The sequence below is a fragment of the Megachile rotundata genome, chromosome 12 (genome assembly GCF_050947335.1).
Source record: "Megachile rotundata isolate GNS110a chromosome 12, iyMegRotu1, whole genome shotgun sequence".
In the NCBI taxonomy this organism is placed as follows: Eukaryota; Metazoa; Arthropoda; class Insecta; order Hymenoptera; family Megachilidae; genus Megachile; species Megachile rotundata.
In genome coordinates, this window is record NC_134994.1 from 2,701,731 (window position 1) to 2,729,522 (window position 27,792).

The following is a 27,792-nucleotide window of genomic DNA, read 5'->3' on the forward strand; positions in this document are numbered from 1 at the left end:
TCAGGCTGGTGGCATCCTTCGAAGTAGTCCCCTATTGATTGTAGAATACTCTGCCAACGACCTTTACACTGATGGAAACAGTCCTGGAACTCGTTTTTCGGAATAGTCTTTAGAGCTTTCGTCGTATTAGTTTCGACCGTTTCTTTATCGTCGAATCGGTGTCCTTTGAGTGGCATTTTCAATCTTGGAAACAACCAAAAATCGCAGGAAGCTACATCAGAACTGTACGGAGGCTAACGGAGCTGTATGACTTTGTGCTTCGTCAAATATTGCTGCACAAGATTCGATGCATGCGCTGGCGCGTTATCGTGATGAAGAAGCCAATCACCGCTTGACCAAAACTGAGGCCAAAACTAGTTTTCGGTATTGCAAGATCATATTCTAGTTCTCGCACAGTCAATCGACGATTTTCGTTGATCGCAAGTCGCACACGTTCGATATTAATAGGTCTTGTTGTCGTGGAAGGCCGCCGAGAGCGTGGGTTACTATCAACAGCTGTGCGGCCATCTTTGAACCGCTTATACCATTCTTTGATTTGTGTGTTGTTCATATACTCATCCCCAAATACCTTCTTCATCATATCGATGGTTTCCGCACAACACTTTTCGAGTTTTAAGGAAAATTTGATGCAAATTCGTTGCTCCGATCCTTCCCTCATTTTTTACAACAGCAGAATGCGACGAACGTAAAAAACGCTTCGTAAAGAAATGCACGTTGCCCATGAACTAAGGCGTCCCGACGAAAACTGCGATATCGTGTGAGTTCGTAAAACTTTGCAGTTGATACTCATACCCCGCAAATGACGCTAAAATTGTCAGGTGCGAAGAAATTAAAGAAGGTCGGATACTTTTGGGACAGACCTCGTAAATCTCAAGAAGGTAAGTAATAAAGAAGTAGTTGACCAAGTGGTACAATTATAAGTACAACACTTCATTAATGCAAAAGTACCTACTGAACACACCAAGGTCAATTTACACCAAAATAACAATAAGCAAAACGGAATTCCAAGAGCATTATTTAAATAGTCACATATAAACCAATGATGAAAATTTTAATGCATCAATACCTTTTGCCACTACTACCAAAAATAGCAATTTATTTAACAGCTTATTTGGTATTTTGGTATTTAAAATCAACAGTTGGTCTATCGACCATCCATGGACAAAAATGATAAATGCTGTAATCCCAAAATTATTAATACAAAAAAGCTAATGTTTCTAATAATTCTAAAAAGGTAAGTATAAAATTATTATTAAATATAATTATGTCAAAAAAAATTGTTGCTTCATATTTCAGGTCTAGTAGTCAAATTATATGCAGGTGTCTACGTCTAAGTGTAACAGTACGATAGTTCATGAACTACTGATGACACGAAAAAGTGTTTATATGGAAATTGCAGGATAAAAAGGGCTCTATGTTTTGGCGTTAACAAAATTTTTTTAATGTTATTAGTGTAAAAAATATGATGATGAAGCTTCATTTTTTAAGTGGAACTATATATATATTTCGATCAAATAATAGTGCTTTTCAAAACGAATTCATTAAGATTTAATGTATTTACCCGATTTTTATTAGATTTCGGAATATAACGCTTAGAAATTTAATGATTTTCAGCAGAGACGTCACGATTCGAATAGTATGTTATAAAAACGGTTTTATTGTTACGGTAAGTGCCGCATGTTTGACTCTGCCTGCCGAAACCGATAGCCGATAGTCTGCGGTCCCAACGGTAAGTCCGAAGAGTAAGAGAGGTGAAAAGAATTGTCCACTGCGGTCTAAGTTTTTCGCATCAAGGATGATAGACAATTCTTTCCGCGTTTATTATTCTTCGAAGGTTCTAGAAAGGCTGGTTTGTGGCGTTTTGTAGAGACGGTTAGGGCTGTACTCAGTTTGAATAGTGTAAACTCTCACCGAGTTTCTGTCCAAAACCTCATATTGTGCCTTGCAAATTCCAGTAGGCTTCGGTGCTCGCTCGTCCGGATGTAAACGTACGTACATTTAAAGATCGATACTGGAATGGCCGTGTTTTGTTGTGGCCAATAGCCAGTGCAGGTCGGATTTTCTAGATCTAGGTCCGGAGGTACTGCAAAAATGCTTGATGCTCAGATTTCAAGTCCTTCTCGATGAAGTACTTCCAAGAAAATCGGAATGTTGTTCCGTATAACATTTCAGTTGCACTTGCTTCAAAATCGTCCTCCAGGCTTCTCCGCAGAACCAAGGGGACTACGAATGGCAGCGTAGACAACTAAAAAGTTAGATTACAAAATTTTTTACACGATACTTTATACAACGGTGTAATTGAATGTTCCTTACTATACTATGTAACTATTATGGGAACGAAAAAATGACCATGACCGATCGTCGATAATAAATGTTAATCGTCGGTAATAATATTGTAAATTGTTATAATCGACGTTTTTAATATGTTTTTTTTTTATAAAAAGGAGCGTTGTTGATTGGAGATCGTGGCGAGAGAAAGATGTTTTTGAAATAGGCGAAGTAAAGGCGTTTTTTTTTTTTTAAATTCAGTGTTTATTAAATAGTATTAAGTTTTATTCTTTGAGTTATTGTTAGAGTTTCGGTTTATTTTTCCTTTTTATAAAAGTTAAAGTTTTCTGTTAAATAATAAAAATATTTGCAAAAATCCAAAACAAAACGGTGCAAAACCACTCATTCTATCTTAATCTCTACATTTTTGGGGGCTCGTCCGGGATAAAAAGAAAAGGATCCGAAAAGACTGAGTGGTTATTTGCATTATTGGTGTATGCAAAGAGTCAAGCATTTTAAAATAAGGACGAAATATGCCGGCTAAAGAAGCAGGAGGACATACTGTTTTAGAATTGAAGGACATGCTGCGAGCTTACAGGCTAAATACATCACTAAGACCGAGCTAATAGCGCGGTTACACGAACACGATCCATCGGGCCGTTGGATGAGTGCTTCGAACGAGGAGGGCGATCCGAGTAATGAAAGCGTGTTCGTCACGGAAGAAGAAGGAGCAATTGGTGGTGTAAGCGCTCCTTTGTCAATGAGGAATGATGAAGAACTTGAAAGAAGTCGTTTTGAAATTGATCTTTTGCAACGGGAAAAAGCTTTGATGGAACGCGAGCTTGTAGTCACACGGCGTGAACTTGAAATGGTAAGAATGGAGCGTCCGAGTGTTACAGAAGAGCAGCTGGCAGTGCGTAGCAGTCGGATAGGGGTGGCAACCGTCGCAGAGCTGCTGAAATTCTTCGACGGGAAATCGGAAGATTTTCCAAACTGGGCCAAGCAAATACAGATGCTGCAAGCAACGTACCGGATTGAAGACGAAGAGGTGAAGGTTCTAATAGAAATGAGACTGCAAGGAAAGGCTCGGGAGTCGATGCAGTCTCGTCCAGAATTCATTGAAATAAATGTTAAACGGCTGCTTGACCGGTTCAAAGAGATGTTCCATCATAGGCCGAGCATGGTTGCAGTGCGCCAACAGTTCCAAGAGCGAACTTGGAAAAGGGGTGAGCCGTTTGACGAATATTTTTATGATAAGATTATTAAAGCAAACAGGGTGTCGGTGGAGGACCAGATCGAGCTTGTTGAGTATCTGGTCGAAGGGATCCCGGATCCTATGCTCCGGAACCAAGCAAGGATGCAATGCTTCACCACCCCGGATGCGTTATTGCGAGCATTTGAGAAGCTTTCACTACCGTCACGGAACCAGGTTGGTGGCGTACGAGTAGATCATCCAAAACCTGTGACTACGGCAATGGCAAGTACTACAGGAGTCAGAAGAGTCAACGAATGGGCGTGAACAAGAGGATCGGATAGGTGCTATAACTGTGGAGGAGCAGGGCATATTAGCAAAAACTGCCCCACAAAAGAACGCTGGGTTAAATGCTATCATTGTGGCGAATATGGACACATCACTCTAGAGTGTAAGAAGCATGATGAAAGGCAAGCAACCCGGAGTACGAATTATGTAGAACTACCGACAACAGAGAAGACTTGCATAATGGTAAGGTTAAACGATTACAATATTCCGGCGTTGGTCGATACGGGTAGCAATTTAACTATTATGGCGGCGACGTGTTATGTTAAAATTGGAGCACCACGATTATTGGCGAGTGAGTTAGTGTTTCAAGGTGTAGGCGGATCTATTTATAAGACGTTAGGGAAATTTATGGGAAAACTCGCGGTCGACGGTTACTCATACGATGTCACGGTCCATGTAGTGTCGGACACAGTATTAAAGTATGATGTTTTAATCGGTGTAGACTTTTTAGGGTCGGTGAAAGTAACAATTAACCGTGGTACTGTAACGATTGTCCCGACTCAACAAGAATCCGATCTTGATAACAAGGTCCAGGACATCTTCCTAAATGACTGCGATGAAAAGCCAGCAAGGGTGAATCTATCTTATTTCGCAGGAGGTGTGACTTAGGAAGAGGTGCAGTCAATGATCGAAAACTATGTCTGAGGAAACCCGGGAAACTGAAGCCTGTATGCATACTGTACTGAAAGACGACGGACTGGTAAATGAGCGAACGAAACGATTAGAAAAAGAAATTGTAAAGGACTTTTGTTCCTTATCTGTCGTGCAGGATCAGTTGGATGCGTTGCAAGGAGCGAGAATTCTTAGCACTTCTGGTCTTAAAAGCGAATTTTTCCGTGTGCCAATAGGTGAGGATAGTTGTAAATTTACCGCATTTAACGTATCTGACGGTCAGAATAAATCTTTACGCGTACGTTTCGGTCTTTGCAACTCGAGGTTTCGGAAGGTGCAGCATCCGAGGGCGGATGCTAGTGCAGGATGGCCGAGTGTGGGAATGAGAAAATGACCATGACCGATCGTCGGTAATAATATTGTAAATTGTTATAATCGACGTTTCAAGGCGTTATAAAGCAAGCGGGCTTGATATGTGTTTTTTTTATAAAAAGGAGCGTTGTTGATTGGAGATCGTGGCGAGAGAAAGACGTTTTTGAAATAGGCGAAGTAAAGGCGTTTTTTTTTAAAAAGTTCAGTGTTTATTAAATAGTATTAAGTTTTATTCTTTGAGTTATTGTTAGAGTTTCGGTTTATTTTTCCTTTTTATAAAAGTTAAAGTTTTCTGTTAAATAATAAAAGTGTTTGCAAAAATTCAGAACAAAACGGTGCAAAATCACTCATTCTATCTTAATCTCTACGCTATTTATATTACTATGCAATATAATCGTTGTCGGGACACGGTTGATGAGAAGGCATTTTTTTTCGACATTTATCGATACTTGCATATGTGTAATGATGTTCCGGAGATCCCGTGGGTTGCTATCGTTGATCGTCCGTCCAGCAACAAACACGGAAACGGAAGGTGTACAAAAAGTACGTACTATAAAATAATAAATTATTATATTATGGTAAAATAATAAATTCATCATTTTAATTACAGATGGATATTGAAACAGAAAATGAAACACGACAAGGAAAAAAGGATAGGAATAAAGAAAATAAGAATGAGGTTGAACAGGGAGACAAGGCGGAAATTTCGCCGTCCATCAAAAACGTAAGTTATTACGCAGGAAATCACTCTGTTTGTGTTTCAAAAAAACTTTATTTCTCAACCGCAACACTTTACAATGTAAACACTTGTTACAAAAGTATTATAGAAGGATCTCGATATTTGACTCGCAACAACACGATCTGGCTCGTTGGTGAACTCCGAATATGAACTCCGAATATCTCTCTTTCGACTCCGAATCTCTCTCGCGCGCCTGCCTGCTTCCGTTTTTATACTTTGCTTATCTCCGAATTGCGTTATTGTCTCAAGCTTATCTTATTTGCGTCCTCTGGACCACGCGTTATCTTATTTACGATTTCTGACCGGTGAGAAAGTAAATAAGTAATTACTATTACAAATATACTGTTTTAGATAAAAAAAGTTAATAAAAACATTATTGTATGCTAGAGGATGCAAAAACTGCGGAGGATGCGGTGGCCGCGGAGGACGCGGGGGTCGTGGTAGACGCGGCAGTCACGATAGCCACGGAAATAAATTATTCGTGTATATCAATTACTACTCTTAAAATAAATATATTTAAAAAATATCTTAGTATTTTTAATACGTTATTAAGATAAATATAAATTACCGTTCATTCATCAATTTTATTACTTTTCGTACCATATGTTATACATTTTTATTAACACGTAAAGAAGTTGCCTCTTTATATTTAGCTAATTGAATTATGTGACATGCGTGTTTCCCTGCGCAGTGGTATACGCAGTCTAGAAAGCTATGTTACAGTTATCGACCGATTTATATTTTTATCGACATTGTCGGTAACTTAGCCAAAACTGCGATAGTAAGTGAAAAGTACTATGAGCGTTGTCACCGGATAATCGTCGAAGTATTTACAGCCATGTTGCACCTTCGAAAATTCAACTTTATTAAACATGCAGTATTTATTGCTGCTTAAAAATACCTTATCACCCTGTGGTGAAGTCTACTGACGAGTGCTGCGCTCGTAAAAACTTAGTTTTTCTCACACGTCGCATATACGTGCATGGTCCCGTTGTCATGTGACTAAGGATGAAAAGAGTATTGAATATCTAAGGAACGTTAACAGGTGACCCCAAAAGGGGCCGATTATAAATAAGTCCCTCGGTTAGCCACAATCGCCGCTCGAACTCGTTTTTCTATGTTGTATTTCACCTTGCGCAGCGTAACAGACGCGATCGAAGTAACTGCCCCGTGTATGCGGGCCACCAGTTCTTCCCGAGAGGTAACCGGTTGTCAATACACCTCATTTTGAAAAATTTATATGAAATTTAATTTTACTTAAAATACTTTGAAATAAATATTTTCTTAAGAAGATTTTACATTTTATCTTCAAAAATCTCCAGAAGAAAAAATCCAGCGGGTTCATATCTGGTGACCTCGGGGGCCACGCGACAGGACCGCGTCCACCTGTTGCCCGATCCACTTGTTCTGAAAGGTGTGATTAAGAAAGCCCGAATATTAGTGGCATAATGGGTTGGTTCACCATCACATTGGAAAAACGGTCTATCGAATCTCCAACGGATTTTCTTCCAAAAAAGTCGGCAGAACATACTCCAAGAATATTTTATATGTTGGTCCGTCCAATCTGTTGGGCAGAATGTACGGCCCAACAATAAAATCCCCGCAAATGCCGGCCTAAAGATTCACGGACCAGCGCTCTTGCACTGCCCGTGGACGAATCGGATGCGGTTTCTCATCGTTTCAACACTGCAAAATGTGAAGATTAAAGCATTCTTTTCTAGTGAAAAAGATCTGTCTACAATGGGTATTTGCAGAAAGATGGATTCCGCTTGATCTATCCCACAAGTCACCTAGCATATTCAACCTGCTGACTGCATCGACTGCAACTTGCACTGCACATATTTGTAAAGGTACAGCATATTTTCCTGCATGCGGTGAACCGACGACCTACTGCTCCTAAAATAAAACAAAAAAATACATTATTAAAAGATAAATTATAGTGCTAATTAATAAATAAAAAATAATAAATAAGTAACATTTTAACGTCTGTTATATAAATATTTATAATAATCAAATTATAACTTACCCCAGTCGGTTTGTTAGCGTCAAGTCATGTGCAAAGGTGGCACAAGTGTCAGGGTCATTTTACCACCGGTTTTTGACTCGGATTTAAGGGGTCTTAGGATATCGATGGCATAAACCTATGTCTGTCTGCGAGCTAAGGATCGGTGGTAATCGATAGCTAAGGACCGCGAATTATATAGTTAGAGGTCAATACTTTACTTTTGAGAAGCTGTGCCGTGCCTCGTGGCCGATGACAAAGGTTGTATCAAATATATCTTCAAGTTCTATAACATATAAAAGTTTCATCAAATTCAACGTGTAACTTTTGGGTGATATCCCTTAGAAGATATTACTTTGTCAATTGTCTGAGGAGGCTCTAGAGAGTAGATATAAAGATTTTATAAAAAAAAACTACAGACGCAGAAATAATCAAAGCATTGCTGCCAACAAAGATACAATTTATAAATTATTACTAACTTCTAATCCATACATATTATCTTTACATATATAGTCTCACGATAAGAAACCGAAAACTCCAGACGCAGAAGCTGAAGAACTAATAATTGACTAAAAACTGATAACTGAAATGGTAGGAACAAATAATTTACTTTCATAGATTCGTCATCCATTTTTTGACTGATCATAAATTAAATACATGGTATTTGCTATGCTTTGTGATCCCATTGTACTTGAAACAAGAGCCGTGCATTTAGCAAATTTTCCAGAAGTATCAGTCACATTTATCTACGCTAAATCCTCTGTGGCGTTCCTGAACAAACCAAAAAAAAAATTTTACTTAAACAGCAATTTGCTTAAAAATGAGAAGAATAATATCAATTAAAAGATGTTAAATTGTTATCATTTAGATACAAACAAAAATGAATCTGGTTGTACAAACAAACTGAGTTCATTACAAAGAAAAAGATCTGACTTTCTCTTCAGAGTCAATGGGTCTCTAATTGTATCTAAACCGAAATGTATGTGTAATAAACATGTTGCAGACCCACGCCATTATTTCGGAAAGTAGACGCCAGACTTTCTGTCGTGTACTTTCAAAAAAAGAATTCTCTCATGCTTATCTCGAATATCGTAAAATTAACAGTAAGGTACTCTTCCAAGATGAAATAAAATATATTTTTCACTATAAATACAGTGAGTTTAAATTTAAATTAACTGCATAATCTAATAAAAGAATAATATCAACTAAATTAAACGTTTCACTGAAAAAAAACCTTAAAATTAATAAAAGAATATTTAAAAATTAGTAAAATGTCACTAAATTTCTCAATTCGGATCACTATGCAGCGGGGTAAAGATTGCAGGCTTTCTTCTACTCATTAGAAGTGATGGGAACTTGCTAATAAACTGTGAAATGATGAAGAATCAAGAAGATTTTTGCTCCATAGAATTGATACACGAAATCATTAAGCCACGATATCTCTTCGAGCATTTATTTATTGCTTCTAGACCGAAATCGCTTCACGGTTTCATCTAAGAGCAGCATTAGTTTTAAAGATTTAGGTTTAGTTACATCTAGTTTGTTTGTTAACATGTTATTCTATAGTAGATAAGTTACATTATAGAAGTTTCGTTTATCTTTTAAGCTCTTAATTAAGTTCTGTTTGACTATCCCTTCAAGGTATCTCTTAGTTTTTTAACCGACTTCGAAAAAGAAGGAGGATACTCAATTCGATCAGTATATTTTTTTTTTTTTTTTTAATATTATTATTACTATTATTATTATTATTATTTTCTATGTGTGCCCGCCGATTACGCCTAGCTGAATGCACCGATCGGAACGGAACCTTTTGCATCTGATAGGTTCTGACTCCCCATTGGTACCATTATCAAAAAATTTTTCATTTTTTAATTGCAAAGTATAGTTATTGCAAAAAAACCGGCAACTTTTGAAATAAACTTTTCTCGATTTTAGTGCGCTTTTAATATCTTATCACGGACACCAAACACGATATGATTACGATCGTAATTACTTATGTAACAAGCCATAAAAATTTGGGATGTAACATTTACGGTAGAGGTGCGAATTCCTTCTAAAGGCTTGCTATACAAGTAATTATGATTTTAATTATACCGTGTTTGGTACCATTTTAATCAGAAAAACGAGACGAATACGATAATCAAAGCTTCATTGATGAAACCCCAAAAATAAAGAATTTTGATTTTTGAATTTAAAAGACAGAAGACGCACGAGTGTTTCATGTTTGCCGAACGCGTCAACCTTCTGCTTCTCTTTCTTTTCTATTCGCCGTCCTCTTTTATGTTAAAAACTTTAATCACTCGTTACACACACAATTGTTAACGTAATTATATCATGTTTGGTGTCATTTTAATCAGGAAATCTAGACAAATACAACAGTAAAAGTTGCAGGAAAAAATAGTAAGAAATAAGAAAGTTACAATCTTTTCCTTTGCTTGCATTAGTATGTGTCTCACCGATATTCGATCCTCGTCGTTTCGGCGACCGATCGTGTTTCATTCTTGACTGATTTCGAGGGGGATCCCTCAGTAGTGGGGATACAATTTTAACATTTACGGTAGAGATCTTTTTAACATTTACGGAGTGAATACTGTATATTGAATTCTACGTATGCCTCCGTGCCTCTGGTGGTGTATGAGTCAACATGCAATCGCCGATTTTATTTACCAATTTTACAATTAATAAAAAAAAAATTGAAAAACGAATATCCATGTTGTCTTTTACTTAATTAAGTTCATGGCATTTACGCGGACAAAAAAAAAGCCCGGAAGAACTGTCTCACAGTATCCTATAAAATTCTCCCCATTCCACTAAAAAGCGTGAAATAAAATAATTTTAAGAAAAAAAATACACCGACTTCGAAATGCACTAAAAAGTATAAAATAATTTCTATTTCATTCAATCATACAATTACGTCACAGGTATGAATAAAACCTATTTACTCGTTAGGTAGTGTATTAAATACATTTCAACCTTTTCGGAGGCGGCGCAAAATTAAAAATACCTCAGTAAACGTTGCTGCCAATAACCAGTTGATTGTGGTATGGCGTATTGGAAATTAATAAATCCTGAGAAAGAATACGAACCATTATAGATATATCTGGTAATATACGTAAATGTAACGACTGCATCTTCATTTCGCAACGTTTCTGATATAAATGAAATTGAATCGACTTCGTTCGCATGTGGAAGCCATGGATCTAAGAACCTATAAACGGAGCCCACGACGCGGGAATTACCAAATTTGCGGCAGATCGGATCTATCTTTATAGAATATGCGGCGATCGAGTCTTTCCGTCGCATACTCTATGAATCTAGATAGACCATAGTTACATTCTATACGCACTAACACCTACTTCGCGGCGTGCTGTCGAGTTATATGTATATAAAAAAAAAAATAGCTATACAAGCTTTGCCTATGTTCGGCTGTCCAAAGGTTGACATGTTCAAGAAAATCTTTGAATTTTGCGCCGCCTCCGAAAAGGTTGAAATGTATTTAATACACTACCTAACGAGTAAATAGGTTTCATTCATATCTGTGACGTAATTGTATGATTGAATGAAATAGAAATTATTTTATACTTTTTAGTGCATTTCGAAGTCGGTGTATTTTTTTTCTTAAAATTATTTTATGTAGATTATGCCTACGTCCGTATCTCCTAAGTTATTCAACAGTACAGCAAACATGAGTCCAAAAACGCCAAAAAAGAAGCGCAGTAACCCCATTTGCACTGAAGGTTTCTTCACGAAGTGTACAGGGTTCGCCCAGGCGCTGCTTGATGGCGCACATAGTCTCTAGTCCTTAAATTCCGCCTATGCAACAGTCAGTCCATTCCCCGCGAGTTGCTGTGCACGTTTGGTAGCGAGGTGGCCTCTCGTCGATTCAGACAAGTGATGTGCCGAAGTAATTTAGGGTTTGCTGTTGTGCGGGTTTTATCACTTTAGTAAATTTGTGAAGCCACGCATAATACGGATAGTCGTGGCTTACCGTTGTAATCACCAGCTACGAATTGTCATTGACGGTCGCAGTCGCTCGCAGCGCAGCCAACGATCCGCGCAAGTACTAATGTACTGAATCAACTGAAAGTTTGTAACGTTTAATAAAATCTGTGCCGAGAATACGTGTTTTCACATTCGCAATTAGAAATGTCGACGCAAAATCAGGGTGTAGACCGTAATCAATTCTCAATCGACTCAGCATACATATTTATCACTGCATCTACCCCTATTCACAACGAAAAAATATCCGTTTTTTGCTCAGCGACAGAAAATCACTGCCTGAAAACTTCTTATACCGCAAAATATCTCAATTCATTTGCGAGTTTACAGCGTCTGTTACATAGTAGCGGTTCATAGCGTTCGCATTGCTAGGTCTATACACACACGGCTATTAGAACTTTTATGCGTGTTCACCTAACAGCTCATAGTAACAACAAATCGCATCACTTCGCAAAATCCTCACGAACATGTCGTTCATCTATTCTAGCTGATGCAACAGACGCGGGTTATCAAATCCGAATTGTCGCGACCGTTCAGTAGATTCTGCACTCGCGACAACGGCAATCGCACAGGATGAAGAGCTAATACAGTAAACATTCTATTAGGTTGTCTGGAAAGTTCGTGCCGATTTTCGGTAGGCGACATGAAAATTTATTTAGAAAAATTTTTCGCCGAAGACCCTGAAACGTTCTGGAAGGAATTCTCAAGTTGCATGAAAGATGGAGAAAGGTTATAGAACAGAATGGCACCTATATAATTTAATAAATGTATACCAAATTTAAATGAGCTGCGTTTCAATTCCTCTTCAAAATCGGCACGAACTTTCCGAACAACCCAATATATACGTAAAAATGTCCTTTACGACATAAGCAAAAATGTTATCCCCGCCACTGGGGAGAAGACCCCTCGAGACTTCCGAAGGTCACTCGCCGAGAAATGTAACAATATCCGGGTTCGGGTACATCTGTGAGACAATACTAATGAAAATATAAAACTTTTTTATTTCTTATTTTTTCGTTATCAAAGTTTTTCCAATAGATTTTTCGCATTTTTCTGATTAAAATGAGACCAAACACTATATAATTTGAACTATATTTATTGGCTTAATTGACGATAAAAGTTTCTCATACCGAAGAGGATAGCAAGCCAAAAAGAAAGAGACGCTGTGATCATGGCAGTCGGCAAAGATCAATAGTCTGTTCAATTGGTTACAATCCTAATGCGTTGCTAACTTTTTTATTTTTAATCTAATTTTTATACAACTTTCTCCATCATGTTCATGACATTTTCCTGATTAAAATGAGACTAAACACGATGTAATTTCAAAAAACATATTTATTTGTAATTTCAAATATTACATTTACATCGTGGATGTTACTCTAATAACTTACTGCAAGTAAATATGACTCGAATGACGTCGTGTTTGGTCTCATTTTAATCAGAAAAATGTTGCAAATATGTTAGTAAAAATTTCATTAGAAAAATCAAAAATAAAAAAGTTTTATTTTTGCATTAAGTTTTTCTCCAACCGATATGTTATTATTTCTTTACGTTTTGTGTCCTTCGCTCGCTGTCCTTTCCCACATTCGACAAAACATCAATCAATGTAGGACCTGTACGATATCTGCACCAGTTCAGACCCGAGAAATGTGCAGATATTGAATATTTACTATACTTTTTTTTCTGTCTTTTTTTACGTTCGGCAAAGCATCAATCAATGTAGGACCTGCACGATATATGCAAAACTTCAGACCCAACAAATTTGTTTATATAGAATGATTACTGTATAAACCAAAGCCGATATTCGTCTCGATGAACACAGTGTGGCGTGGCGAGGGCCATGTACCGGCGTAATACGTCTCGTATAAGCGATTCGCAACGTGGGCGATGCTGTTTGATCGCCCATTATGTCGTCTCATTCGCACGATGAAAATCCGCTACGATAGCGTTATCCGATTTGGTAAAACTGTACAATTACTCCGTCACCTCAAAAAAAATATTCGGGACATGTTTTCGATGTATTTTTGCCTCCTGAATACGAATATGATCATAAAAATCGGCGGTCGGACATATCCGAGCTGCTATTTTGGAAAAACAGCAGAAAATCGTGATTTCTTAGAGTCTTTTGTATTTATTTTGAAAAACCTAACCGCCTCCGCTCCGAGGTGCGGGGAAGGAGGTAGGGCGTGCGCTTTAGCGAACCTAACCATTCGAAAGGTAATTTTTGACACTTTCGTCGTTCATTTGCAGCCTTACCGTTAGAATTACAAAAAAAATGTATCAGAACTTTCTTGTAGAGAATTTTCCATTCTACATTTTTTGTTGGAAACATTTTTTCATCAGATGAGTATTTTTCAAAATAAATACAAAAAACTCTAAGAAATCACGATTTTCTGCTGTTTTTCCAAAATAGCAGCTCAGATATGTCCGACCGCCGATTTTTATGATCATATTCGTATTCAGGAGGCAACAATACATCGAAAACATGTCCCGAATATTTTTTTTGAGGTGACGGAGTAATTCTACAGTTTTACCTCCGATTTATTTCCGACATCACGGTAAGAACGACCCACACGGATGCGAAAATGTTCTGGTCGTGCACAATATAGAAGGTTCAATACTTACCGCGCGTAATCACGTCAGAGTCACCAATCCTATAAAGAATACAATCCTACATACAGTATTCAATCGATATACGCAAATCTTTCGGGTCTAAGTTTTTGCGTATATTGTACGGGTTCGAAATTGATTGATGTTTTGCCAAACGTAGAGTTGGACAGCAAGCAAAATATAGTGAACATTCGATATCTGCCAAAATCACCTATACGATATGTGCAAAATGGTTATCTCTACCTCTCAAGCGCCGTGAAGCTTGAGCACCGAGAGGTGTAATGTGAACCTAGTTGTGTATATCCGTGAGACAATACCAATGAAAATGTAAAACTTTTCTATTACTGACTTTATTTCCATAAAACTTTTACCAACATATTTGTGACTTTTTTCTGATAAAAATAAGATCAAACACGATATAATTTGGACTACATTTGCAAAGTTATTCGGCAATAAAAGCTTCTAATATACAGGAGGATAGCATGAAAAAGGATAGAGTGAAAAAGGAAGACATTGAGACCGTGGAAGTCGGCAAAGATTAAAAACACGTTCAATTGTTTAGAATCCTAATGCAGTTTCACTTTTTCATTTTTAATCTATTTTCTATAAAACTTTTTCCATCATATTCGTAACATTTTCCTGATTAAAATGAGATCAAACACGACGTAATTTGAGACATATTTATCGGTAATAACTTATTGAATTAAAGTTTCTGACACATATAAGTAAAACACCTGGAATTACGTATTGCTTCGCATTTGATATCAGTTTAATGAGCAAAATGTTATAATTATGGTGATAAGTTTTATAAGAGGAAAACAGAAAATAAATAACTCGTATTCGCGAATTAGGATTATTTCATCGATATATTACTGTCTTTTACTTTTATTTGTTCGTTATATTTTCTTCGCTCGTTGTTCTTTGCAAAACCAGCCTCGCAAAAGAAATTGGTACCGTAATTACTTTCTAACAGCGGTCCTTAAAATTATATATTTATCTAAAAATATATTGTTCCATACTCCGTGTAAAATTTATAACTACGTTAATTCAACCAATAGATCAAGGAATAATACGAAAAGCAAAAAGATGTTTTCGCCATAAGCTAATGCAACACGTAATTAAAAATGAAAGAGGCGTGACTTTTACAAAAAAATATACAATTAAAGATTGTAATGAAATTATCAATAAAGTTTAAAGTGAAATAACAGAGAATAACATAAAAAACAGCATAGAAAATGATTATTTTATCATGACAAATGAAAACTGAAGAAACAGCAAACGAAGAGGAAGAAGAAAACGCAATAATGTAACAAATTTGCACGCATCTTTAGAACAAAATATAACTACATGAGATATTGAAAACTATTTATTCGTATACATACACGACAGAGGGGAATAGGTACTCAAAAGAAGCTAAAGAAAATATCAACGAGAGAAACCAGCACACACAGGAAAAAATAGACACAGATACAAATGAACAAACGGATGATGAAAAGGACAAAGGGTGGGATGAAGGAAAGATTAATGAAAGGAACAAATGTGAAGTACAAATACATATAATCAAATTTGCACAAGGAAAGAAAAAAGAAGTAAAAAATGCATTTAAATGTATAGAAAAATTTAAAAAGCGTTTCCTCCGTCCAACACAATTGATTCTAAAATTATTAAAATTATCAATTTTAGGTAATACAAATTTTAATTTAAGTAATTAAGTATTAATGAACGTATCATATTATTCTAAGCATAATTCAAAATTGTTTTTTTAGGTGAAGGTCAATAATAAATTCATAATGTACACATATTGAGAGAAAAACTGTGCTTATTCAAATACATAATAGAAAATGGTTTATTATTAAATTAAAAATGTCATTGGAAAATTATTATTTTTATTTTATTTGCAACTTTGAAGTTGTCTTTGTACATTTATATAGTTCAGTATTTTTAATAGTTAATTGGTTCCATTCGTGTTTCAATTATAGTCGAGAACTTTAATCTAATTTAATCCAGTTATTAAAGATAAATATGTCTCGAATTACGTAGTATATGGTCCCATTTTAATGAGGAAAATGTCACGAATATGATGGAAAAAGCTGCATAAAAAATAGATGAAAATTAAAAAAGTTAGCAACCCATTAAAGATTGTAAACAATTGAGTAGACTTTTGATCTTTGCTGACTGCCACTCTTCTCTGCGTTAAAAACTTTTATCGTCAATTAAACCAATAAATATAGTGTAAATTATATAAAGCTTGGTCTCATTTTAATAAGAAAAATGCGAAAAATTTAATAACGAAAAGGTAAAAAATAAAAAAAAGTTTATATTTGTATTGGTACGATCTCACGAATATACCCGAACCCGGATCATGTTACAGTATTCTCTCCGTAAATGTTAAAAAAATCTTTACCGTAAATGTTAAAATTTTATTCCCACTACTGGGGGGGGGGGTCTCCCTCGAAATCAGTCAAGAATGAAACACGATCAGTCGCCGAAACGACAAGGATCGGTGAGACACATATTAATGCAAGCAAAGGAAAAGATTGTAACTTTCTTATTTCTTATTATTTTTTCATGAAACTTTTACTGTTGTATTTGTCTAGATTTCCTGATTAAAATGACACCAAACATGATATAATTACGTTAACAATTGTGTGTGTAACGAGTGATTGAAGTTTTTAACATAAAAGAGGAAGGCGAATGGAAAAGAAAGAGAGGCAGAAGATTGAAGCGTTCGGCAAACATGAAAGACTCGTACCTGTTCTGTCTTTTAAATTCAAAAATCAAAATTCTTTATTTTTAGTTTTTCGTCAATGGACTTTTTACCATCGTATTTGTCTCGTTTGTCTGATTAAAATAACACCAAACACGATATAATTATGATCGTAATTACTTATGTAACAAGCTATAAAAGTTTCGGACTTTCACATTTACGGCAAACTTTACATTCATGGCAGAGATACGAATTTCTCCTAACGGCTTGCTATAAAAGTAATTATGATTTTAATTATATCGTGTTTGGTACCATTTTATTCAGAAAAACGAAACGAATACGATAATCAAAGTTTTATTCACGAAAAAACAAAAATAAAATATTTTGATTTTTGAATTTAAAAGACAGATCACGCACGAGCCTTTCGTGTTTGCCGAACCTCAGTTCCTCTTTGTCTTTTGTGTTGCTGTCTTTTTCTATGTTCGGTTCACTATAAAGAATGTAGTACCTATTCCATAAATGTTACAATCGAGACCGGCAGTTGTAACATTTACGGAGAGAATACTGCATATTTCCTAAGGCGTCTCAAGGGATGTCCCCCTAGTGGTGGAGATATCATTTTTGCTAATATCGTAAAGAAAATTTTTGCATATATAGAATGATTACTGTATTGCGGGTAGATCAGTCTTGCAAAAGAAATCAATTCCAAAGTTACAGTCACAATCCTTCAACTTCCATATTTATCGAAAAATATATCATTCCACGCTGTGTGTAAAATTTGTGAGTGCAAACGAATAGTGGTGAAGTAATAATTATGTCAAGCAGCAAACGAGTTGTTCTAACTATGCAACAACGTTTGGACATTTTAGAAGATTTGAAAACATTTTCTATTGCAAGTGCCGCGAAAAAACATAAAGTGCATTACACCACCATTCGACGCATATTAGAAAGAGCTCCAGAAATTTTAAAATTCGCGGAAAAAGATAAGAAGGAGAAACGTCGACAAAAAATAAGAAAACCATTGTACGAGGAATTGGAACAACAACTGCTTATATGGTACACAGAAAGGAGAGCTACAGGCAACTTCGTATCCGATGCGCTGTTTCTAGAAAAGGCAGTTGAATTAAAGGAACAAATAGGAACGAGTACACATTTTAAAGCCAGTGCAGGGTGGCTTGCAAAGTTTAAAAGACGCCACGGAATAAGACTAGTCCACGTGTACGGAGAACAAGCCAGTGCCGATAAAAATGCAGCTAACAAATTCATAAGTTATTTCAGGAAATTCTTGAACGAACAAAATATTGATTTAGACAATGTATATAACATGGACGATAGTAAACTATTGTGGAAGGCATTGCCAGCGAAAATCTTTGTGGGAAAAAATGAAATGTGCGCAAGCGGACAAAAAATGAGAAACGAAAGAATAACTGTGAGGTTTTGTACAAACGTAACTGGGATGCACAAAATGATGCCCCTTGTTATCAATAAATACAAAAACCCACGAACGTTGCAAAATATTGAACTGCCAATCATTTTTAAAAATGAGCCAAATGCACAGACAGACCCATCATTGTTTGTTGATTGGTTTGAAAATTATTTTAAGAAAGCAGTGCGGACATTTCAACTACAGAAAGGATTGCATGGTAAAATTGTATTACTAATTGATAATTGTTCAAATTATATATTTCCACCAACCTACACACACGACGATTATTTTCAAATAATATATTTACCGCCGAATACAAAAGCCTTGATTCAGCCAATGGTTCAAGGAATAATAGAAAAAACTAAAAGATGTTTCCGACATAAATTAATGCAGTACGTAATTCGAAATGAAAATGGAATCCAAGATTTTGATAAGAAATACACAATCAAGGATTGTATCAAAATAATTAATGACGCGTGGAATGAAATAACGCAAAACGATATAAAAAATGCGTGGAAAAAAATTATTGCACCACATCAAATGGAAATTGAAATAGCAGCAGAAGAAGAGGAAAAAGGAGACATCATATCAGAAATGCGACAAATTTGCACGCATTTCTCTGAACAAAATATAACAATAAAAGATATTGTGGACTATTTATCTACGTGTACGGCAGAGGAAAATACATATTCAAAAAACGATGAAGAAACTATCGAAGAGAGGAGCCAGGACGAACACGAAAGTATGGAGATAGAAATAAATGAACACATAAAACAGGAAAGGGACAAAGAACATAATGAAGAAGGGGATGAACACGAAGAACGATTTCATGAAGTTGAATTTACGCAAGAAGAGAGAAAAAGAATAGAGAATGCGTTTGAATGTTTGGAAGAATTTAAAAATCGTTATTCCCTTTCAACACAATTCATTTTAAAAGGGCTAAAATTATCAATTTTAGGTAAGAATTTTTAATTTATGTAATTAAATATTAATAAATACGTCATATTATTCTAAACATGACGCAAAATAATTTTTTTTTAGGTAACGTTCAACAATAAATTCGTGATGAATACTATGCATTGAGAGAAAAAAGAAGCGTATTCATATAACAGTTAACGATTTATACATACCTCGACAAGACGAGAGGCACAACACGCTGCGGCACGTCCTATTAGGTTACTTAAACATAACTGACAAAGTACAAAAGTTTCGATGCATTACCACGCGACGGCACGTGGCGTCGGTATATAGGGAACTATAATAACAAAAGAATCGCAAATATCTGAAAGTCGTTTTTCAACCGCCACGCGCCGCTCACAGATACCAACTCCAACAATTTTGGCGGTCATCCTGAGAAGAAGTCATCAAATCACTGTCAGTATGGTTGGAAACCCTCTTTTACGAAATGGTTACGAAATTGTGGTATCGATTTTAATTGATGCTACTATTTTTCAAAGAAATCTATACCGTCAAATTTAATTTGTAAATAGTAGTGTATCTTAAGTAAGAGATATAAATTACACAAATAATGAATTTTTGTATTACTCATAAATTATTTTGTTCCAATTAAGTATCGTTCAATATATTTTTATAAAGAGAACGCCTATATTCTAACAATATGGGAACCAAATATCACTTGTAAATAACACAGACGTAAATATTAAAGTATAATTATACTTTTACTTTTTTCACCTTAATATATGTATGTCAAGTTTTTAAACTATCAAGTTTCTAAACTTCTATTTTTAAATAAAAGATTACATATAAAAAACAAAAAAGAATAAATTGAAATAGTAATGTGTAATACATAAAAATATGAATAAAGATTTATGATTTATATAACTTAGATCTTTTATTTAAAATATATTTAATTAAAGCATGGGTATGGTCATATACATATGTTTATATGTGATGAAAAAATTCTCAAAGGTTAAGCTCTTTATTAATAAACTTCAATGAAGCTGATACTTTCTAAAAATAATATATTGAAGACACGCTTTCTTTCCAGATTTCACTGTTGGTTTCCTTCAACAATTTGAATAAAAAGTTCTCTAAGTATAAATTATTTTTACAAATCAAACACAATCGATAGTGGTTACGGATGTTATTTATATTTAAATTCATGTAATTATGTATTGTATCAAAACACCAACAACACTTTCTTAAGTTATGTATATGAGCTAAGCTCGATTATGTATTTACATATGTCTTAAGTAAGCCAATTATAAAAGAAGTGCCATATGTTTTAAAAAATTTACAATGTACCTGAATTTTATTATAAGAATATTTCTGCAAATGTTAGTATTCATAGAACTGCTACTACTATTTTCATTGCATTAAATTACAGTTTCATTATACATATTATTATATCATTTACATAAAATTGAAATAAAAAATATTCTGTTTCAGAAGATTTACTTTTGGGACTGAATATTTAGAAAAAATATTCAATTCCCCATTTAATCTTTTTCTTTAGAAATACAGTAAAAATAAAACTGTGTTCCTTATTTTCATTCATCGAAGTTGTAGAATGCAAGGAAATATTAAATGAAGATATATATATAAGAAAACTATTCTTATGTTGAATTTCTCTTTTTTGAGCTTTTAAATGATAATTAGTTTATCTTAGACAACTATATGTATTTTCAATGTCAAAATTAGTTATATTAATTAGTTAAATTAGTTATATTATAGAAAATTATGTTTCTTTGTTGTCCTTACAGCATTGTGCATTGGAATTACTCTATTCTATAGAATATTACATAAATTTTATTAAATATGTATACTTTCAACATAAAACATTCTATGTCGACAAGCACCCTTATATGATATTTAGTATCAAACAAATATTTGAATACTATATGGTAATAATATCCTCTTGTATAACCTTTTGATATATCAAAAAGTTTAATAAATGTGTAAATTATTTCTGAATAATAATAACAACATTAACTGTAAAAACAATAGTAAAATTCATAGAATTTAGTAAATTTGGAAATTCTGTGTACAGAATTCAGTTTCTTTATACAAAGTTGAAATGTATTTAAAAATTGCAGTATTTGCTTATACTGTAGAAAGTGAATATGCTTGAGACGTTTCTTGTTGAATACCTTTTTTTCAGTTCTATCGAATATACTGACAGTTCATCCAACTTACATACCCTGAATAATTTATAAAGTTTACATTGTAGGAATACATTTTTTTTTTTATATATAAACTTCATAATTCAGAAGGGTATATTATGTAAGCATTTTTGTTATATAGATATTTAGATTAATTTTTTTATTATAAACCAAATGCTGTTATTATAAATATCTTTTTAATGTCGAAACATGCAACTATATTAATAAAAAAGGACAGACCTAACTTAACTCTAATGATAATAGTTAATGAATAATTTTTCTTAATTTTGAAATTTCCGAAATGCCTCCTTCTATAACCAAAAATTGCATGCATTACATAACGTGCCGCTCTAAATTATGGAACTTTGAATAAAAGTTTTTTCAATACAATATATACTTTGCAAATTGGTAGTTACAAATAGAGTTAGCCAGACTATACAATAATACATATAGAAATAATAAATTACTTCAATTCAGTTCGCATAATTGTTATTATCGAATGATGTAGTACAATGCATAAAAAGAATAGACGACGCAATATGAGTAGTTCATATTTCCTCATAAACAAAATGGCATACGAAAGAAGGAGAAGAATACCGACTGTCGGTAATACAGGAAATGTATTAGAAAATAGAGTTTATGTTCATGTACTATTCAGTATATTTTCTACATCAGTAAATATTCAATAGCTACAAATATCACGGGTTTGAATTTTTGCTCATATCGTAGAAAAGGACAGCGAGTGAAGGATACCGAACATAAAAAAAAATAACATATCGGTGCAATAATCCTAATGTAAGAATAACATTTTTTTATTTTTCATTTTTTTTATATAAAACTTTTACTATTAGATTTGTGATTTTTTCTGATTAGAATGAAATCAAATACAACGTAATACGAAACATTTGTAATTCTACGCATTTTACTTGTACGTATTGAGAATTTTACTCCAATAAGTTATTACAGATTAATATATCTCGAATTACGTTATGTTTGACATAATGAGGAAAATGTCACGAATATGATGGAGAAAGTGATATAAAAAATATATTAGAAATAAAAAAGTTATAATACATTAGGATTCTAAGCAATTGAACACGCTGATGATCATTACCGACTGCCACAATTGTAGCATCTCTTTCTTTTTCACTCACTATCCTACTTTACGTTAGAAATTTATATCGACAATTACACTGTACAACAAATTTTGACTTTTTTGGGATTTCGTAACGGCTACTATGAAATTCTTATAGTTTTTTGCGAGGTGAATACGAATTTGAAATCCGTTTTTCTCTAGAACGTACAGTTTTGGAGAAAATTAATTTAAAAAAAAATTGCAAATTTTTAACTTTGGAAATTTTTTGTGCTTTTACCGTAGCAGCTATTCAGTGGCTTTTTACACGAGAAGAATCTGTGAATTATCCTGAAAAAAATTATATAAATTGTTATTACATTGTAAATATTTAAATACGTTTAAATGATGATCATAGTAAGAAAGACACCAAAAACGCACCAATTTTTTCTGATATTTTTCAATTTATTTAAAAAACTATGGGTCTAGGCGAAAATCTAACCATCGCACATGACAGAGCAGACATTTCTGCAGAAGAAGGCATCAAGCGAAGTTACAAAATCACCTTTGCTTTTTTTTATAAAAAAAATAGTTCAGCAAAACACGCGCCGCTGTCAGTGATACTCCATGTTGGCGCGGCGCGGCAGTCGGCCCTGCCTATTGTCTTGGAGTAACGAAATAATTATTTCGCGACTCCCGCTTTTCACTCCATATGAAACACTTTTTGGAAATAAAGCATATCTATCTAGTAAAATAACACAAGAACCGACATTAAGTTATTCTTACGATGATTATATAGTTAATTTAAAACAAAAGTTAATGTTGCATCGCCTTAGAATGCGATGCAGCTATCTTTTCATAATTTTACAAGGCAATAGACCGAGGATCTCGAACTGACCGTACAGGCAATAAGTTTATGAAGCCATTGACCATTTTTCGTTAGCAAAAAATACCTTCGCGTCGGTACCCAAGTTTACTGCTTGGGACCAGCATGTTTAATTTCCTATTCCGTTATTTTCAATCATCGTCGTCAGGGTCAGAGTGCTTTTTCACCTTATTACCTGCTACGGGTTTTTCCCAAATCGCGGAATCCCTCGTGCGTCACTCCTTGGTCGCGGCTACTTCCAGGGGTGACCATTTCTTGTGCGAGGGAGGTGACCATTTCTTACGAGGGCGGTCACCTCTCAAAAATCAACGACCAATAAGAAAACACACCCCTTCCAAATTACCGATTCCGAGGTAATATCGACAGCTACTTTGGCGAAAGACAACAGAACACGAATATATCTCATACAACACATAGCTAATTCAAGAAAAGAACACGATAATATCTCAAACATCACATATCGAAATCACGAAAAGAACTCAGTAATACAACGAATAACGCGTAGCTAAAACACGAAAAGGATCACGAATTATCACTTAAAACCAGGCCCAGAGCTCGTTAAATCGTGACTGGGTCAGAACAGTGTCGGGTGCCCGAATCCGCGCTGTTTACGCAACAGTTAAATTATACGCAAAAAATAGCAAAGGATAATTTAGTACAGGCTAAAATCAAATCAAAAACTTATTATGATAATAAAATCGTTTCTCACATCTACAAAATTGGTGATTTAGTTTATGTCTTGAATAAACAAACTACTACAGGATTGAATAAAAAACTCACACCGAATTATAAAGGTCCTTATAAAATAATAAAAATGAATTCAAATAGCACAGTTCAAGTTTTAAAAAATAGGAAGTTAATAACTTATCACACTAACTTACTGAAACCTTATGTTTCAGGAGATGAAGACGAATAAAAAACAACACCTTCTGTTTGTCCTGGCAACGATAATAGCATCCATTTCCATTGTTCCTAATCATGCTCACGAAATTAACAAATCTTATTATGAAATTTCACATCTAAATGACCATATGGGATTATATTTTAATCAACTTGGAAAGGTAAAAATATCGAATTCTCGATTCACACTATTAACGCACATTAATCTCACTCTATCAGATCAAAAGTATGACTTATTATTTAGATTTTATACAAGATCTTTAATCCTGTGTACTCACATTTCTAAACAAACTGTTCACAATAGCAACGCATACTTTTGTCAAAGCTCTTTCAAAAACATACATTCACGAATCATGGCAACTAAAAATAAAATCGAAACTATAAAGTACATGACGAATAACCAACTGCACGGGGGGAGGAAGATAGTTAAAAGAGGATTATTTGACGGTGCATCTTATGTTTTAAGCTGGTTATTCGACATGCCCAGTGCCGAAGACGCCAAATTTTACAAAAAAATAATAGACTCGATTGTTCTCGAGAACAGAAATGTTCAATTATTAATGAAACAACAAATTGCAATTGTAAGTAATACTATACAAAATTTTAATTCATCCATCCAGAGTCTCCGAATTGATGAAGATAAACTTAACGAAAATATAAAATTACTCAATAGTTTCTCAAGCTCAACGACTAATTACTTGAACAATATTCTTATGCGACACCTTATTTTAGAATAAATATTCTCACTCACGCAGATACTCACAGAATTAGATGAATATTGCAATTCGATTATTTCTTCTATTTCATTAGCAAGACAAAATATATTATATCCACAAATAATATCTCCACAAAACCTTTTTGATGAATTAAACAAAATTGTTCTTCAAAATGGTTTAAAATGGCCCATTCCGTTAACGTATTCTAACATGTACAAATTTGACAAATTATATAAATTAAACGTAGTCTTCATCAATAATATCCTATTAGTTTTCATCATCGAAATCCCGTTAATCAAAGAAATGCAATTTGAGCTATATGAAATGTTTCCTTTACCTGTTCCTCAAAACATCTCAAACACCTACCTGTATATTCAACCTAGTTTTTCCTACATGCTACTGACAATGAGTATAAATAGGGTGTATTATGCAATGCTTCAAAATCTCGATTTATGTCCTTTGGCCAATATCAACGAGCGCATCTGCTATATCAATCGAGTAACAAGGATTACTGGTCAACCAACATGTGAAACAAAATTATTCGCATTCAAAATGAAAGGAATACCTTCAACATGTCAAACTCAAATTATCAAGGGTAATTTCGAGAGATGGGTTTATATCCAAGACAATGAATGGATCTTTTCGGCTTCGCACCCACCATCTTTAACGATCACTTGCTCTCCGACACATATTGAAGACGTCAAATTGAAAACTACTGGAATTATTCGTCTTGGACCTCAGTGCAAGGGTTATACCGAGACAGTCGTTCTGGAATCGTCACAAGGCATCACCGCAAATCGTAGCCACATTTTAATGCAACAAATTCCTGAAGAAGATTGCTGTCCGAAAAGTCATGAAAAATCCACGATCATTCCGATACGTTTAGAGCCAGTAAAAGTCACGGATATTAATACAGAAGAGCTCAAATATTCTAACCATAAACTTATTCAGTTAGAAAATTTTTTGCAAAAGGAACTAAATAAACCGGTTATCGTTCAACACAATCGGTGGTCCACTGTTGCATTGAGCGTAACAATATCCATTGTCATACTAGTACTCGCAATATATCTTTTACGTCGTTGTGATATGCTACGTTCAACCATCAGATGTCTGTGCCTCATCAAGGATCCGAAGTCAATAAACGATTCCTGTTGTTTAAAAATCATAAATACAAACGTTAATTCTGGTCCTGTAACAAGCAGACAACTAGTGAAACTCCTGGAAGAAGAAGACGGATCCACGTTAGAAGAAGGACCATTCAACCTATTATCAACTCATTCTGCGGATGGTTGGCAGCAATATGATACTTTAATTAGACCTGTAGGACAACCTGGATTGAGAAGACCAACATCGCGTGCACCTTCTGTAAATATGGATTAACTAATTTTTCCCTCCAAAAGAAAAATGAAGATTGTAACCCCATAATTTATCATTATTATTTGTTTAATGTTAAGTAGTATTAGCGTAGGTACAAATAATTATTAGTATCTTCAATCATCCTAGATTTCATGATATTTACTCTTTAGATTAAGTAATTCTTTAGCCGTTAGAAAAATTCGTATGCGTTTTTATTCATTACTTATGTCAAATCACTGCCAATTTCAAAAACGGAATACTAAGTATTAATTTCTACATATACAGGGTGTCCCGCAATTAGTGTAGGACCCGAAAAGGGGTGGTAGGTGGGGCGATTCTGAACAACTTTTTCCTTTGCCAAAATATTGGTTGAGGCTCCATTTTCGAGTTATTAGCAAAAAACACTGACCAATGAGAGCGCGCATAGACCGGGTGCGCGAAAGCGTGAGCAAAAGCTTCGAATATGACGGCCGATCGTCGTCGTGAACAAATGTATTGATACTGTCGGTATAACGTCGGTATAACGTCGGTATATCGTCGGTATAACAGGAAGCTATTAGGTGAAAGTTAAATTGAATAATGAATTAAGAAGTTAAGAATAATATTAAGTTCTTCGTAATTCGTGAATGGGAGATAAACCAATTAGTTGTTGTTTACCCAGACCAAGTATCTTGTATTTATTTATGTATTTATTTATGAAATTTATTATTATTTATTTATTTATGAAAGTTACGTTGAATAATGAATAAAAAAATCTGGATTATTGTTGAATTATCATTCATTCATGAATAAGAAATAACAAAATTAGTCTCTACTCACGTAATCAAAGTAAATCGAATTTATTCGATACGTTTATTCGTTATGGCAAAGAAATAATGGATAAAATATGGAAAATTATTTTCGTTCGATATTGTGATGATGAAAAAAAACAAATTCTCATTTTTAAAAAATTAAATAACTTTTCTATTCAACAAATAAAAATTTGAATTGAATAATTAATAAATTTAAATGTAACTCACCCATTGAACCGCAAATAATCACGATGAAAATGCATCTCTGTGACTGGGTCGATCCACCGATCCTTACTGTTCTCATAAATAATAGAAACTCTGAAAAAACTCTCAAGAAACTTCACTGTCACCTATCACTGTCATCTCTCATTATTAGTTTTCATTATCACTTTTTTCTGTCATTTTTCACTAATTTTCACTAATTTTCACTGTGAGTTCAACACATAAATACGACGAATGAAAACACATAAACGAATATTCAGAAATAATTTAAACTATATTATCTTGAAAGCAAGAAAACAGAATTTTTGATTAAAAACAACGATACATTTTATTTCAACACGTATCTTTCGACAATAAACGATGACTGTCGATCGACGCTGCAGTCGTTCAACAGATTATCGTTGCATGGCAACCGTTCGCGACGTATGCCTCGCGATCGAGAACGAAACCGC

At 34.4% G+C, this 27,792-nt stretch overlaps 2 long non-coding RNA genes across 8 annotated transcripts; one reads left to right on the top strand and one right to left on the bottom strand.

Annotated features, from left to right (window-relative positions):
* Nucleotides 1-1,547: 1,547 nt before the first annotated feature.
* Nucleotides 1,548-19,518, bottom strand: LOC105663773 (uncharacterized). Of its 5 annotated transcripts, XR_013040172.1 has the most exons (7): nucleotides 19,406-19,518; nucleotides 8,144-8,304; nucleotides 7,755-7,819; nucleotides 7,322-7,427; nucleotides 5,529-7,217; nucleotides 5,246-5,342; nucleotides 1,548-2,245 (listed from the first exon to the last, which is right to left on the bottom strand). It is a non-coding gene; the product is annotated as an uncharacterized LOC105663773 (long non-coding RNA). The 5 variants fall into 5 exon arrangements; XR_013040173.1 differs by having other exon boundaries at nucleotides 5,529-7,427; nucleotides 7,558-7,819; XR_013040174.1 differs by lacking the exon at nucleotides 8,144-8,304 and having other exon boundaries at nucleotides 5,529-7,427; nucleotides 19,406-19,486.
* On the top strand, nucleotides 4,329-6,057 carry LOC105663772 (uncharacterized). Of its 3 annotated transcripts, XR_013040170.1 has the most exons (4): nucleotides 4,329-4,656; nucleotides 4,745-5,335; nucleotides 5,403-5,516; nucleotides 5,919-6,057. It is a non-coding gene; the product is annotated as an uncharacterized LOC105663772 (long non-coding RNA). The 3 variants fall into 3 exon arrangements; XR_013040169.1 differs by having other exon boundaries at nucleotides 4,340-5,335; nucleotides 5,883-6,057; XR_013040168.1 differs by having other exon boundaries at nucleotides 4,347-5,335.
* Nucleotides 19,519-27,792: the final 8,274 nt, after the last annotated feature.